The 16,388-nt window shown below is 52.8% G+C and overlaps 1 protein-coding gene across 8 annotated transcripts in view; it reads left to right on the top strand.

Moving 5' to 3' along the window:
* The window catches only part of RRM2 (ribonucleotide reductase regulatory subunit M2), a 99,584-nt gene that overhangs the window by 33,046 nt on the left and 50,150 nt on the right, over positions 1 to 16,388 (top strand). The window contains exon 12 of one of the 8 annotated variants that reach the window (XM_063790111.1): positions 11,697 to 15,655. The exons of 6 other annotated variants lie outside the window; for them this stretch is intronic. The gene's annotated coding sequence lies outside the window, so the exon portion shown is untranslated. Of the gene's footprint in view, positions 1 to 4,878; positions 5,319 to 11,696; positions 15,656 to 16,388 lie in introns of those variants that run through there. One more of the 8 variants, XM_063790112.1, reaches the window with a different exon arrangement.

The following is a 16,388-nucleotide window of genomic DNA, read 5'->3' as shown; positions in this document are numbered from 1 at the left end:
TTCCCGGGCTCTCCTCCACCCTCTGATTCCTCCCCCTCTTCTGTTCCAGTCCAGAATGCCTCCTTTCTGCCTAAACACCTCTGATCTTCATTTGATCATCAGCAGCTGCAGACCCATGAGCCACTGGGCCTGACCTGGGAGACACTGGCCCTCCACTTCCAGTGCTCTCCAGCTGGATTTCCTCCAGAACAGTGGCAAAGAGTTCGCCCAGAGCTGCGTCCCCTCCCTGGGAAGCAGCGCTGAGTCAGGGTTACCTGGCTCCACTGTGCCCCTAGCGAGGTGAACGTTTGCACAATGACATGGGCTCTCTGTTGAGGATAAGGAGGCTACAGCCCAAGGAGCTTGTGCACCACAGGCAGAGCCACTCAGGTCATCTTCCAGAGCGGGATGTCTGACTCCAGAGCCCGCCAGCCCACACTGCTCTCCTGAGGACTGGGTTTCTCTGGCCTGAGTCTGCCTGAGTCTACAGGAAGTACCCTGCTGGCACCCCAGTAAGCCCCTCTAGACCTTGGAGCTCTAACTGCTCTCAGAGCTCACTTTTCAGTTAGCCTGTAAGGCAGGGGTGTCCAGTCTTTTGGCTTCCCTTGGCCACATTGGAAGGAGAATTGGCTTGTGTCACACATAAAATACACTAACACTAACGATAGCTGATGAGCTAAAAACAATTAAAAATCACAAACTCATAATGTTTTAAGAAAGTTTATAAATTTGTGTTGGGCCACATTCAAAGCCGTTCTGGGCTACGGGTTGGACAAGCTTGCTATAATGGATCAGAGATATGTACAGTCTTAAAGAAGAAACAGCTCCCAGGCCTGTAAGACCTATCAGGGCACTCACTGAATGCTGTGAGCAGGGGAAGGGGCAGTCCTGGGCAGTGGGGTCTTCTCTGGGGGTCCAGCTGTGTCTCCAGTCGTCTGGGGAGCTGGGAACAGCACACCAGGGTTCTTGCCTCCTGGGAAAGTTCTCACAGAAAGAGAGAACAGAGGTGCAAAAGCTAGGCCATGTTCATTATTCTTTCATTCCCTACTTATTGAGCTTTGACAACGTGTGAGGGACTGCTTGATTGATTGACTGATTGATTGGGACAGGGTCTCTGTCACCTAGGCTGGAGTGCAGTGGTGCAACCTCAGCTCCCTGTAACTTCCACCTCCTGGGCTCAAGCCATCCTCCTACCTCAGCCTCCTGAGTAGCTGGGATTACAGGCCCACGCCACCACACCCGGCTACTTTTTGTATTTTTTGGTAGAGACAGGGTTTCGCTATGCTGCCAGGCTGGTCTTGAACAACCAGGCTCAAGTGATCCTTCTGCCTCCCCTTGGGCTCCCAAAGTGATGGGATTATAGGCTTCAGCCACAGTGCCCAGCCAGAGGAATGTTTCAGATGCTGGAATCAATGGTAGTGTGTTGGAGGAAGGGAGTTTCTGAGCTCAGCCCATTTCTTATACTTGGATCTTCCCAAAGTTTCAGTGCGGGGCTTCAGTGGAAGAGAAGTGAAAAGGGAATGGGCCATGTCCCTTGGCAGCAGGGACAAGGGATGTAGCCTGAGCTTTAGCAGCATGATCGGTCAGGACAGGCCACACCATTGCAGGGAGCGGAAGAAGAGACCCACGTGGGGGCCAGGTGACAGCACTGTGCCTGGCACCTTGGGACACCCAGGGGCTTTATGACTGCCCAGAAAGAGGCCTGGGGTGGCAGATGAAGGGAGGACTGCATCTCTGGGAGAAAACAGTCCAGTGCTTGTCACAGCTCACTTGCTCATTATTAATGAAAAAAATGGCTCCTGGTTTATACATCAGCCATGTAAACTTGGCTAATGTGAGTCTTCCTTGCAAGCTACTATGTGTGCTGGTTCTGGCATGGCAGTGAGGTTTCTGAGTTGGGTCAGCTGACAGGTAAGTGCTACCTGGGAGGCCTCTTGGAGGACAGTCAGCTGGCTTCAGCCATCAGTAGCTCAGTAAGGAAAAGGTCATGTTCAGTTCAAGTGCAAAGATTGTGAAGCCCAATGGTGAAAAGCCAGATGAATTCAAGTCACCTGAGCTTTTTTTTCTCCAGCCTTTGCAGCCTGGACCAGGGCTAGGGTCATGATGTGAGCCGGTGAGAGAGAAGAAAGAAGACCTACATTACATATCCAGGCTCTCTGCCCTATGTGCCAAAACCAAGTGCTGCTAGGGCTGGTCATTCCTTCATTCCAAACCGTGCCGCTTTTCCACCGCTCTTTGAGGCCTATGCTATGTGCAGGATGTTGACCTGAGCTCTGTGTGGGGCAGAGAGTGGAGCTGACCCAGTTCTTGTCCTTGAGGCCCTCAGGGTCTAGAGGGGGCTGAAATGGGGCCAAAGAACCAAGCTGCCTGTGTGGGAGGGGGTGAGTGTTGGTCCTACCTGGCTCTTACCTGTCTGCACCTGCTGTCCTTGGTGTTTTTTCTGTTCTAGGGGGTGACTGCTGCAGAGCCAGCCTATGGCGAGGCCAGCTCTCTGCCAGCAGTCAGGTCCATTAAGCAATCTGGCCAGTGGAAGGAAAAGGGTTTTGGGGTCAGACACAAAATTTCCACTCTCCCACTTCTGTGCTTTCCTTTTCTGGGCAAGTTGCTGAACCTCTCTGAGTCTTAGTTTTCTCATCTGTAAAATGGGTTCTAAGAAACGTATCTAGTAGAGCACCTGGTGCCTGATTGCTTAATTCAGGATAACTCCTCTCCCACAAAGGGCACCCCCTCCACCCCATCTGCTTTGCTTCCCTGATGGACAACCTGATTCAGAAACCTTTTTCTACCCATGGAAAAGGTCCAGGGTAGTGAGGTCTTGGAGGGTGAGTGAAGCCAGGGAGGTGAGTACTGGAACCTTCTGTTGTTTGCCTGATCCATAACCCAGGTCAGATTACCATGAATGCAACATTACATTACACAGTTCTGGGTTACATTGTTGCTGGAAGTTTAGAGAGAATGCACAAGGAGCTTAATCAAATTAAAACAAATTTGCAATCACCGACTTAATGACTGTGACAATACAAATAATTCACAACCAAATTAATGTAATATTAAATCTCATCATTATACTAATAATCTTTGCACAGCAATACAAAAACAACTGTTTGGGGAGGAATGATTTATTACAGGAGAGAACAGAGTTTTGGGAAAGTCTCAGGCTGGGCACAGTAGCTCACGCCTGTAATCCCAGCACTTTGGGAGGCCAAGGCAGGAGAACTGCTTGTATGCAGGAGTTCGAGACCCATCTGGGCAACATAATGAGACCTAGTCTCTACAAAACAATTAAAAATTAGCCAGGCATGGTGACTCATGTTTGTAGTCCCAGCTACTGGGGAGGCTGAAATGGGAGGATCACTTGAGCTTGGGAGGTTGAGGCTACAGTAGCCATGATTGTGTCATGGCGCTCAGCTTGGGTGACAGAGTGAGACCCTGTCTCAAAAAAGAGGCCAGACATGATGTCCCACACCTGTAATCCCTTTGGAAGGCCAAGTACTTTGGAATCTAAGCAGTTTGGAAGGCCAAGGTGGGAGGATCACTTGAGCCCAGGAATTGAGACCAGCCTGGGTAACCTAGTGAGACTCCATCTCCAAAAGAAAAAAAGGAAGTCTCGGGGCTGGGCGCGGTGGCTCACACCTGTAATCCCAGCACTTTGGGGGCAGATCACAAGGTCAGGAGTTCGAGACCAGCCTGACCAACATGGTGAAATCCCATCTCTACTAAAAAAAATACAAAAATTAGCCGGGCGTGGTGGTGTGCACCTGTACACCCAGCTACTTGGGAGGCTGAGATGGGAGAATTGCTTGAACCCGGGAGGCGGAGGTCTTGTTCTTCTTCCTTGTCTCCCTCCCCTCTGCAGCCAGCTACAGTCTGGCCCTTGTCCATTCTTTGTCCCCAAAATGCTTTTATCAAGTAACCTTCATGTTGCCAGACCCAAAAGTGGGTCCTCAGGGCCTCATCTTGCCTGACTCTCAGCAGCACATGCTCCTGGAAACTTCCACTGGCCTCTGGGACCCACCCTTCCTTGGTTTCCGCCAGCATCACTAGCTCCCCTTCTTTGTTCCCTTTGCTGGGTCCTCTCCTCTCCCAACCTGCTGCACCCCAGAGCTCAGCACCCCTGCCTTCCTGTGCTGCTGGCTCCCACCAGGCCCACCGACAACGCTGACATTCATGGCTCTGTCCTGGCCCTCCTGGCTGCCACACTCAAATATCTCATTGTCTATGAAGCGCTCCCCCTGGGATGTCTGAAAGACACTTTTTTTTTTTTTGAGATGGAATCTCACTATGTCACTCAAGCTGGAGTGCAGTGGCATGATCTCAGCTCACTGCGACCTCTACCTCCTGGGTTCAAGCGATTCTACCTCAGCCTCCTGAGTAGCTGGGATCACAGGTGCATGCCACCACGCCTGGCAAATTTTTGTATTTTTAGTAGGGTAGAGACAGGGTTTCACCATGTTGGCCAGCCTGGTCTCAAACTCCTGACCTCTGGTGATCCTCCTGCCTTGGCCTCCCAAAGTACTGGAATTACAGGTGTGAGCCACTGTGCCTGGCTAATTTTTGTATTTTTTAGTAGAGATGGGGTTTCACCATGTTGGCCAGACTGGTCTTGAACTCCTGACCTCAGGTGATCTGCCTGCCTCTGCTTCTCGAAGTGCTGGGATTACAGGAGTCAGCCACTGCAACTGGCCCTAATAGACATTTTTTTAAACTAAATTATTACACCACAGAAAAATGCACACATCATAAGAGCACAGCTCGATGCCTTTTCTCAAAGTGTATGCACTTGTGAAGTCAGCCCCCAGATGGAGAAAGAGAACATCATTAGCACCCAGGAAACCCCTCCTGGCTCCTCCCAGTCCTGACCACACTAAGGCGCCTCCATCTCCACTTCCATCCCCACAGATGGCCGCTGCTCGGCAGACAGGATCAAGGATGGTACACTTTTTGGTGCCCTTTTTTGGCTTGACTCAACGTTATGCTTGTGAGACTCTGTGTTGCAGGTAGCTGTAATCTTTTTTGTTGCTGTAGAGAGTATTCCATTGTTTGACTATACTACAGTTTGTTCATTCTACCCCGATTGGCATTTGTGCATTTCATTTTTAAAATTATGAATAACTATTAGAGGCAACTAATGGCTCAGTTTTGCTCCTTGCTCTGCAAACCAACCCTGCCCATAGGAACTGAACTTGTAAAGGGGCAGGTGACGTATTTTAGTGAGAACCTTCCATGGCGTAACCTAGTAGAATGCCTAATGTTGGAACCTCGGGCATCACAGCTGGCCTATTTATTTTAAATAAATGAGTTCATGAATAAATGAAGGAATAAAGGAATGAATGAGAGGAGGGGTAAGTGACTAAATGAATGCATTTCTGGGAAGAGCATTACTGGGTACTCACCTGTGTCAAACACCTCTGGTCATCTTCATAAATGCTGCCATATGTAATCCTTGCCACAACTCTTTGAGATGGGATGGCTACCTTGATTTTATAGATGAAAAAAATAACAAGGCTCAGAGAATCCAGGTCATTTAACTCTTCTGAGCTCTCAGTTTTCCCATGTACGAAATGGGTGTCAGTAGAGCTCAGCAGATTGTTGAGTGGATGAGGGGGTGATACACACAAAGTGGTCAGCAGTTCTGGCACAGGAAAGCGCTCACGAACTTCCTGCGCATCATTGTTCTGGTTTGTGCTCATGTAGCCTGTAAGTGGCCTGGCCAGGATTTGAACCTACAGCCTTCAATCATCCCCCTGCACATCTCCTGCCACCCCATGCTGCCTGCCTCTGGGAGATTATGTGAGCAAAGGGGTCTTGGCCATGTCTTTCCATCTGAGGCACTCAGTACAGAGGGTGAGGGTCCCTGAGCCACCTCTGCTGCCTGCCCTAACTCCAGGCTGTGATGAAGCAGCTCTGTTGGATGCAGCAGCCCTGGCTCCGATGCTCTTCCTCCCCTCACCTTCTTTACCCAGAGGATGAGGTTGGAATACAATTGCAGTGTCTGTGCTCACTAATTTCATTTTCTGTGTCTGGAGTAATAGGGGCCCTCAAACTTATTATGCTTATTTGAATTTCAATAATAAGCAGCCAAGCGGGAGACTGGCATGGGGGCTGGGGCCGTGCTCTGAGGAAGGCCTGGCTGCCCCAGCTGGGGAATGGCTGGGTGCTTCCGAGGAGTGGCCTTCTCTGCCAGGAGCCTGGGGTCGGTCAGCTGGTCAGCTATGACCAGGCAGAAGCTGACACTGACCTGACCCAACCTGGGCAGGCCTAGGAGAGCTCGTCCCCAGACCTTCACCTTGGAGAACCAAGTAGCAGTGAGAACAGTGCCGCGGGGCTGGCCCAGATCGTCGGTCCTTTGGACGTCTTCTTCCATAAATGAGTCATTTATATCACACTCTCTTGTCAAGAGGTGGAAGTCAGTTTCCAATGGGGACCAAATTGGCCCTAATTTTTGTTCACCTCTGGTACTGAGAGGTAAGGTGGGGGTGGGTGACATTTTCAAAGGGGCTGTATCCCTAAATGAGATAAGACCACTCCCTCGTGGGTGGAGACACCCTCAGCCCAAAGGCTTGAGTGGCTGAAGAGCTGTAAACAGTGGCTACCAGGTGCCCCAGGTACCCAGACGATGAGCAAAGCCCCAGAGGGATCCGAGGAGGTGACACCAGCATTTTCCCCTGACTGGTTCTCGCCCTCAGCCTGGGAATGTCGCTGAGTCTTTGGTTCTTCCAGAGACCTGTCTTTTGGCTGCCGGCCTTTGCATAGTGTCCGCTCCTGTATCTAATTCTCAGGAGACTGAGGTCTGGCCTAGGCGGGTCTCTCCTCCGACTCAGTTCCATGCACTGAATTTGACCCCTGGGCCCAGATCAGACACAGGGTCTTTCCACGAGGCCCTCACAGAAGGTGGAGCTCTGAGCGGTGTTTTTCAAACAGGATTTTAATGGTGCAGCAAGAAAAGAAAGACTCCAGGATGACTGAGGTTTAGGCGTCACTGGGTTGAAACGGTTAAAGAGGCTTCCTTCCTGCAGGGCTGCTCAGAGCCTTTATTGGCCGCTGTATTGTGTGTTCACACACACAGAGATGGAGACTGGAGCTTTTCCCCAACACTCAGATCTTTGTTTCCCAGAAGCCTCTCCAGGGAGAAGAGCCCAGCGTTTCAGAAACGCTGGCTCGAAGGAGCCCTGGGAGCCTGCCCCCCAGTTTCTCTGTAGCCTCACGATTGTGCTTTCTGCTGGTGAGGGAGGTGGCTGGAGGTGGGAAGCGCCCAGGAGGCCCGGCTCTCCTTGAGGACACAGCTCTGCTCTTACCCTTTGTGCTTAGTGCATCCCCAGGGCCCTCGGGGGAAAGTCCAGCCCCCTCTCCCTGCCCCTCTAGGCCCTCTGTGATGAGTTTCTTCCCTGCTCTTGTGTGATTTCCTGTGTGCGCCTACATCCCAGGCAAACCAGGGGGTTCCTGCTCTTATGGGCTGCCGTCTTCTGCTTATGCTGGGCTCAGCCTAGATGCCCTCCCCTACGCCTTGCACATAGTTCGGGTTTCACCTGAGCTGCACCCCTTTCCAGGAAGCCTTCCTGATTGCCCTGTGCTAGCTTTTCATTTCACTGCTCCCCAGCATTTTGTACCAAATCCAAATGCCTTCTGAGCTGACAGCATCTCACTCCCTGACAAGATGTGGGCCCCTGGGGAGCGGTGCCAAAGTCTGTTTAATCCCCGGGTCCCCGCTGCCTGCACGGAGTGGTGCTGAGTGGAGACTCCAGGAAACCCAAGAGCTTCACCTCAGGCTTGCCCATCGGGCCCTGCAGCTTTGAGCAAATCGACCGAAGGTGTCTACTGTGTGGAACCCAGCAAGGGGAGCCATGCAGACCAGGGAGAGGAGGCTGGCATGGGCAGGGGCTCCTCCCTAGAGGCTGCTTGGATTTAAGGCGGTTCCCTCATGCCCAGCTCCTCTCCTTCCTTCCCATATTCACCATAGAGGTTTGGGTCCCCTCTCCCCTCTGCCTCTGCCCCAGGACCACCCGTGCAGACCACCCCCGCCTGCCAGACCAGTCTCAGGGCATCTGATGGCTTCCCTGCCTGCTCCGCCCACATCTCAGGCCAAACCCCTGGACGTCAGGACACTGCACCATGCAACCCACTGTATTTTCAGTCTTTCCTGGAGCCCTGCCCCCGCCAGGTGAGCTGGCTGCTTTCTTGGGAAGCCAGGACCTTCCTGGCCACCTCTGTCTGCCCTGTTGCCTGTGCCCCTGCAGTGCTCCCACCAGGCTTTCTGAAGCTGGCCTGGCCCTGAGACCCCCAGCCCTGCCTCTCCGTGGAATTGTTTCCTAGCTGGTCGCTCCGTCCTTCCAAGCCTCCCTCTTTGGGGCGGCAGAAAGCGTGGTCTGAGCTACACAGCACTGAGCTCCACCCTGTCCCAGGTTGGTAGTTCTTTTTTTGTTTTGTTTTTTGACACAGGGTCTCGCTCTGTGGCCCAGGCTGGAGTGTGCGTGATCTCAGCTCACTGCAACCTCCCAGACTCAAGCAATCCTCCCACCTCAGCCTCCCAAGTAGCTGGGACCACAGACATGCACCACCATGCCTGACTAAATGTTTGCATTTTTGGTAGAGACAGGGTTTCCTCGTGTTGCCCAGGCTGGTCTTGAACTCCTGAGCTCAAGTGATCCACTTGTCTCGGCCTCTCAAAGTGCTGCAGTTACAGGCATGAGCCACTGCGCCCGGCCTGGCGGTTCTTTACTAGCACAGGTCCAAGACTTTGACTTCCTTATTGCAGGGCAGATATGGATGTGTGTGTCATGACCTCCACCACCCGCGTGCACGAGGGGCACAGCCTCTTGCAGGTGTGTCACGTGGCAACCTGGACCAGGGATCTCCCCAGCCCAGTGAGGGGCCAGCCTCATCTCCATTCTACAGATGAGAAAAATACATACACTATTTAAAAACACTTCTATCCAACATAGCCACACACACACACTCATATGCATACTCACACACGCTCACTCATGCACTCACACATACATTCACACTCATGCACACACACACATTCACACACACACACACACACACACATTCACATGCATGCTTTAGCTCGAGGGAAATGAACTCACAGGACTCTAATTTCCTGATGCCATGGGAAGAACAACGGGCATTCCTGTCATGTTTTTCATGGGAAGCTGATTCAGAGAGGCTAAGGGGCATCCCTAACGTCACACAGCTAAGAGGCAAGGCTGAGGTTTGCACTTCCACTGCTCTGACTTGGAAGCCCAGTGAGGCGCTCAAATTAAAATTAGAAACCTTTTCCTATTGTCCAGGCAGAAAACCAGGAGAGGGGAGAGAACAGCCACTAGGGAGAGGACAGAGCGCAGCCACTGGGCAGCCGGGGAACCGAGGCTCACGCCTGGCTGCAGACTTCCCTCTTCAGGCCCTTCTGGCACCATCTGCTCCAGAACCCACAGCTCCCACCCGCCGCTGCCTGGGATGAATGGTGCCCTGTCAACAGTGATACACCTGCTGTTTAGTGGGAAGAGAGGTGCCAAGAGTGCACGGGATGCCCGGGCGCACAGAGGGGAGGAGACAGGGCACAGCCGAGCTGCCAGGCCAGGCACAACTTCTTGATGAATAGAGTGGTGTGGAGCCGCCCGTCGCTCATGTCGATTCTCTCAGTCAATCAAAACGCTGCCACAGCAGGCTTTGGGATGCGGCGTCTCGATGTGTGTGGGCGTGTGCAGGGCGGTTGCTGATATTAGTCATGAGCGCTGGCCCAGGAATCAGAGACGGAGATGAGTCTCAGCTCTGCCATTTCTTGGCTGTGTGACGTCTGGGCCTTGATTTCTCCACATGGAGATAGAGAACCCCTTCCTTCTCTGTCCCCAGAAAAAGTGCCGGCCACACTCTCCTTGGCCTGTCAACAGCGATGCACCCGCTGTTTAGTGGGAAACCATTTTCCTTCATGAGGTCAAAGCCCTCACTTTTTTCTGGGTGGGATGACTGTGCACCGTGAGTTAGCCTTAGAGTCAGGCCCAGGAAGACATCAGCCACCCGCGCCCCCCCACTGCCCCCCACCCCCTGCCGAGGACTGGGGAGTCACAGCTCTTCCTGATCTTGCTGTGTGGCCTTGGGCAGGGCGTTTGCCCTCTCTGGGCCTCAGGCACTCCATCTTGACAATAAGGCCATTGCACTTGCTATTCAGATTGGGCCACCCGTGCCAGCCATCCATAACAGGGGTTCTTTAGGTAGAGACAAATGGCCTGCAGGGGCGGGGACCCCCGGGGCATGGCCGTCCACTGCAGGTCCCAGGAGGAGCCCCAGCCTGGCTGGCTGCTTCCAAGAATAGAGTAGACAGGGTCTGCACGGGGCTGCCAGTGGGCCACTCCTGCACGCAGGGCCCCGGGCCCTGAGCTCATCAGTGAAGCAGGTAATTATGTGTGTGCTTTGTTCCTGCACAAAGGCACTCTCAGAGAACTTCCAAGAGGCTCTGCTTCCTTGCTGATTTGATTTTTTCAGAACTGGAGTGTGAAAGTCAAGCTGAACCTGCTTAATTGTGCCTGCGAAGGCTATTCAGAGAGACTGCTCTTGGAAAGAAATCAGGACAATTAGCTCTTGGCTGCAGGGAGAGGGGGAGCGAGCGCTTGATGGTGAATGTCAGCCTGTTCCTGGGAGAACCAAAGGGCAGAGCTGGGCAGAGTGGGGAAAAGACGGGGGGAGGTGGGGGGGCATCTGCAGCTGTCTCTGGGGGCTGGGGCCAAGCCCACCACCTGTAGGTGCCACCAAGCTCCACACGTGGGTGTGGGGCAGCCAGGCTGGGAGCAGAGGCCAGGTTTGACAGCAAGCTCAGGGCCACTCCCCTCAGTCCAGTGAGGGTTGGTTGTGTGATCTTGGGCAAGTCACATGGCCCTCTTGGCCTCAGTTTCCCCGGGTCTGCAAAATGAGTGCTGTGCAGAATGAGCAGATGGAGCCCACTCATCCCGGGCAGCAGCGGGTGGGAACTGTGGGGTCCACAGCAGATGGTGCCAGAAAGGCCTTAAGAGGGAAGTCTGCAGCCAGGCGCGAGCCTCGGTTCCCCGGCTGCCCAGTGGCCACGCTCTGTCCTCGCCCTAGTGGCTGTTCTCTCCCCTCTCCTGGTTTTCTGCCTGGACAACAGGAAAAGGTTTCTAATTTGAATTTGAGCACCTCATTGGGCTTCCAAGCCAGAGCGGTGGAAGTGCAAACCTCAGCCTTGCCTCTTGGCTGTGTGACGTTGGGGATGCCCCTTAGCCTCTCTGAATCAGCTTCCCATGAAAAACATGACAGGGATGCCCATTGTTCTTCCTATGGCATCAGGAAATTAGAGTCCTGTGAGTTCATTTCCCTCGAGCTAAAGCATGCATGTGAATGTGTGTGTGTGTGTGTGTGTGAATGTGTGTGTGCATGAGTGTGAGTGTGAATATGTGTGTGTGCATGAGTGAACGTGTGTGTGAGTGTGCATATGAGTGTGTGTGTGTGGCTGTGTTGGATAGAAGTGTTTCTAAATAGTGTATGTATTTTTCAACCTTTTTTGAATGGAGCCCAGGGTGTATTTCCCAAATTCTTTTTACATTATTTTAAAGAGAGGCAGCAGAGTGTTATGACAGAGAACCAGCTATGGAGCTGGCCTGAGTCTGCATCTGGGCTCCACCTCACCAGCTGTGTGTGAAACCACTTTGTTCCTGTTTTCTTATTTGTAAGTAGAGATCATATCATCTATCCACATCTCTGCCTAGGTGTGTGGACGGCTTAATACACTTGGAAGCCTCAGAACAAGGACTGGCAGTAAGTGCTCAATACATTTTATCATCATTGTTATTTTTGACGCTGAGGGTCACTGTAATGACCAATGAACCAGCCGGTGAAGTGGGATGAATCCATTCAGGAGCACACAGGGCTCGGGTTCACTCAGTGCTCACGGGCGAGGTGAGCAGGCTGGCATCTGTTTGGATTGGTCTCTGCTTGAACCCTGTTAGTTGTGAAACAGTTTGAATGCCATCCCAGGGTAGAAGAGACAGAAACTTAAGGGCTACTTACAGATGCAGGGACTAGGGGAGGGATGTGGGTGTGGCCAGAGAATCCAACCCTGGGGACCACCCATTTCCTATCTGGGCGGCCAGGGCCCTGCAGGAGGTGCCCCCGTCACTTACAAGCCAGGGCCCCCACTGTCCCTCCTTGGTCCTGCAGTCCATCTGGGATGTGAGGCTACTCAACCAAGCTCAGTTTTTGCAGCCAGGCACACGGGGGAAGGCTGCCACTGGCTGCCATCACCGACTGCGAGGGGTTCCTCATTCTCAGCTGGCTTTACCCTTTGCTGCTCCTTGAATAAAGTGTTTTGAATTCTGCCGCACAGAGGGGACCCCGCTTTACTCTTTTGGTTTCCTTTTGCCCGAACACAGCTCACTACAGCCTCAACCTCTTGGGCTCAAGCCATCCTCCCACCTTAGCCTCCTGAGTAGCTGGGACCACAGGTGCACATCACCACACCTAGCTGATTTTTTATATTTTGTAGAGACGTGGTTTCACCATGTTGCCCAGGCTGTTCTCAAACTCCTGAGCTCAAGCAATCCGGCTGCCTCGACCTCCCAAAGTGTTGGGATTCCAGGCGTGAGCCACTGTGCCCGGCCTCTTTTGGTTATCTTCATCGGAACACTTACAGGACCTTTGAGAGACCCCATCAAACACATTTCCCTTTGGGCACCTACACTGAATCCTCTGGGATGAAATTTCAGCCAGGAGAGGGACTGAAGTAGAGTCACATGTGGGGACCTCCCATTAGTGGGCTCCGTAGCTGATGGTCCCAGGACAGGGGCCCTGTGTGGAAAGAAGGGCAGACCTAAGGGAAGCCAACAGGGGTGAGGACCACGGCGCGGGGGCCACATTTAACCGGCTGGGGACCAGCTGTTTCTAAGGCTTCTGCCGCTCAGCTGGACAAAAGGGAGATAAATATTGTAAAGTTTACGGGAAATAACAGTTTTAAACAAGCGCTGGAAGTGTAAAGTGCCCACAGGCATTCATCATCATCACCGCTCTCATCCTCTCCTGGGTGACCAGGGCGATGAATGACCCAAAACACCACACACGAGGAAAGGCAAAGAGATCAGAGACTGGTTCACCCAGAGAGACCGGGATGCTGCCTTCCAAAATGGAAGAGCTGTGCTGGAAAAGCTGCATTTGACTCACTGGAATAAGTGCAGGGGTCCAGGGCCTGCTGATTGCTTCCTGGTCCCTGTGCACATGCCCCGTGGTGACTCCGTACAGTGCTTCACAGATCTTTTGCTGAGGAGCTGGGGATGGGCAGGGAAGGAAGCTTGGACTGGGTGCCTAGAAGCTCTGGGCAGCAGCCGCATCAGAGGCTTTTGAAGGCAGGAAGGGCAGCCAGCGGCCTGGAGGGGAGCACAGCAGCTGCTGGTGACAGCTTGCTGGGTCGTCACAGGGGCTCTGGAAGGTCCTTCTGCCCCGAGGTTTGGCTTAGCTTGGTGAGGGCAGCGTGGAGGACACCGTTCCATCTTAATGCCTTTCCAATAAAGCCTTGAAGACGACAGGCCCCATTTCCTGAGCAGAGCTGAACAGTTACTTTACACTTCATCTAATTGATTAAAATGACTCCTCTAAATTAACCAGGCCTTCCAGAGCTGAGTGCGGGAGAGTGAAGTCCAGAGACCAGAGCCGGCTGCAGGGGCAGGCCGGGGGCCCACAGCCCTTCTCCCGGGCCCTGCTGTCCACCAGCCCTGCTCGCACCCCAGGTTCCTGGTGGCCGGCGCGCTTAGGTCAGCCGACTGGCTTCTGTGCTCTGCCCCTGAACACCAAGCTGCCCTGAACAGAGCCTGGTCTCTCAGGGTGAGGGTGGGTCAGGGATACCACGTGTGCTCCCTGCTCTCTGTGTCCGTGTCTGGCAAATTGGTGAGGGGTCAGGCATCCCAGGTCTCCTTTTATCTTCCACACTGCCCCTGGGGGTAGAGAATTATGGTCCCATTTCACAGCTGAAGAAACTGAGGCCCGTCTGCGATGCGTAGCTAGCAGGTGCAGAGGCAGGGACCAAGGCTCAGCCTGTTGCCTGCAAAGCCCTCGCACTGTTCCCTATGGCGCACCAGCTGCTTGGATGCTCCCACGCAGCAGTGCCTTGTCATCACATTCTATTTGCTGAGCGGCGATGGAACAGGCCCTGCGTCCCCGCCTGTGTCCTAAGCACTCCACAAGCATGAGCGTGTCTAGATGGTGATGGTTTGCTCATGGTCTCTCTCTCAGAGCTTTTACCCCGGCGGGGTTGGGAGCGTGGCAATGGGTCACCACTGACCCTGTTAGGAAACAAGTGTTTCTGTACATGCCACTTATGATGGGGACAGGCCATGGTCACTTTGCTGGGGCCAGTGTCAGCAGGATGGCAGATGCTTTGAGAACATGGCTAAGAACTCTGCCTTCTGGAGCAGGATGTCAAATGCTGTTTGATTCAGGCATGTGACACCTGTCAAGAGCCCTGGCACAGCTGCTCTCGAGACACGCCTCGACTGCCACTCTCCCACCCCTGCGTGGCACCCTCCTGACTGTTTTATCTGCCTTGGTTTTTCTGGGTCTGGTGTAGCACCTGCCCCATAAGAAGCGCTCAGTAAATGATTGTTGATACAAGATTGAACCAATCAAGGAACGATGAGCCAGTGAAGGGCAAATGACTGGAAGCAAAAGGCCCTCTTGATGGAATTGGGAAGAAGCTGATCCGAGGGCCCAGGACAGCCTTCCCTCGAATGCCCTGCTGCTGAGGTCTCACTGCTCAGCTTGGACTCGCCTCTCGCCCTGCCTGGCTGCAGAGGACAAACAGTGGGGTGGTGGGTGTGTGTCCGTGCCTGTGTGTAGGATGTGGTAGCTGGTGAGTGTCAGGGCTCTGCACGCCACGCCCTGCCTTGCTTCTTTCTCTCCTCTCAGGCTGTGTGTAGTCCTGGGCCAGGTTTTTTCAGCAGGCGTGGTGGTGGGAAGGTCCTCTGTCCCTTGCTCATCCTGTGTCCTGGCTCTTCCTCCTTGTGTCTTCTCTCTGGGCCAGGAGGAAGTGGAGAGGTGGGATCAGGGCTGATGTCCCCAGCCTGGGTGGCAGTGTACTGGACCATGGGTTCCCACCCAGAACTCTTCATGGCAGAGACCTATGGCCTGCCTGTCCTCATCTGAAGATAACTTGGCCGTTCTGATTTCTCTTCCCGCACAAGGCCATGGTGGCTGCCTCTGAGATTTAATAAGCCCTTAGGTCAAATGTCTGCTTGGCCAGAGGAATTGTCTCCCGGGCTTTCTTGGAGACAGCTCTAAAGCATGCAAACTATAGTGTCAGGAGGAAAAGCTCTTCCTCTACCCACTTTGTTCTGTGTTTGGGGGTCTGAGAAATTTAACAGCCAACAGATCAACAGAAGAAAAGACAAAGGCTTTTCTGTTTTTTTTTTTTTTTTTTTTTTTTTTGCCTTAAGCAAAAATCCTGCTAGGTTGGTTTAGCAAGAGCCCCCTCATTCCTGGTGTTTCCCCCTAGTAGTTTTTCCTCCACTGACCCCCACCCTGCTCCGGCTATTAATTCCTACTTTTCCTTGCTGTATATGTGGCTGAGCCCAACCTCTCTCCCCAACTGCAGAATCGCATCACAGTGGGTCCTATACCTAAGGCGATAGTTCCTTCCCCCCACCCCTGACACCCCCAATAAAATGTGCCTTCTTACCATCATTAACAAGCATCATTGCATAATTTTGATTTAATAGCAGGTTCGAGAGATCTCCTCCATCTTCGTCCTGGCAGGGCTTCCCCTCCACCCCAGAAAGGAATTTATGGCAGTTTCGCTCTGGGCCTCCTTCCTGGGAGTGAAGCTGCCCCTTCTTGAAGAGGGGGTTTATGGCAGCCTCACTCCCAGAAGTTTCTGCTTTTAGTCAGATAAGGGAAACTCCAAAAATGCTTCTTTCTGGATCTGTTGAATCTCAAATGTCTTCAGTTTAAAATAATCTTGATACCAACTCTGGGGGTTGGGGTGGGTCCCACACCACTCTCCTATGCATCCCTACCTGCTAAAAAGATGTGCCGGCTCTGGCCTGGCCAGCTCCTCCACCTTCCAGCCCCCTGTCCTGTTTATTCATTTCTTCCCTCTCTTTTCTCCTTTTCTTTTCCATTTATCCAGTCATTCCTTCCTTCTACCCACCCACCAACCTGATCACCCACTCATTCTTCTCTCCTTCAATCCAACCTTTCCTCAGTACTCAACCTGTGCAACTGTACCATGGACTCCTTCAGGCAGTGGCTCCCAACTCCCATCACAGAGCAAATGCTCAACACACACCCGTGTTTCATCTGTTATTCAACAAACACTGATCACTTGCTTCTCTTAATTATTATTATAATATTTATTTATTTATTTAGAGACAGGGTCTTGCTCTGTCACCCAGGCTGGAGTGCAGTGGTACAATCAC

This window comes from Pan troglodytes, chromosome 12 (assembly GCF_028858775.2).
Source record: "Pan troglodytes isolate AG18354 chromosome 12, NHGRI_mPanTro3-v2.0_pri, whole genome shotgun sequence".
In the NCBI taxonomy this organism is placed as follows: Eukaryota; Metazoa; Chordata; class Mammalia; order Primates; family Hominidae; genus Pan; species Pan troglodytes.
This window is presented reverse-complemented; position numbering and strand designations above follow the sequence as displayed.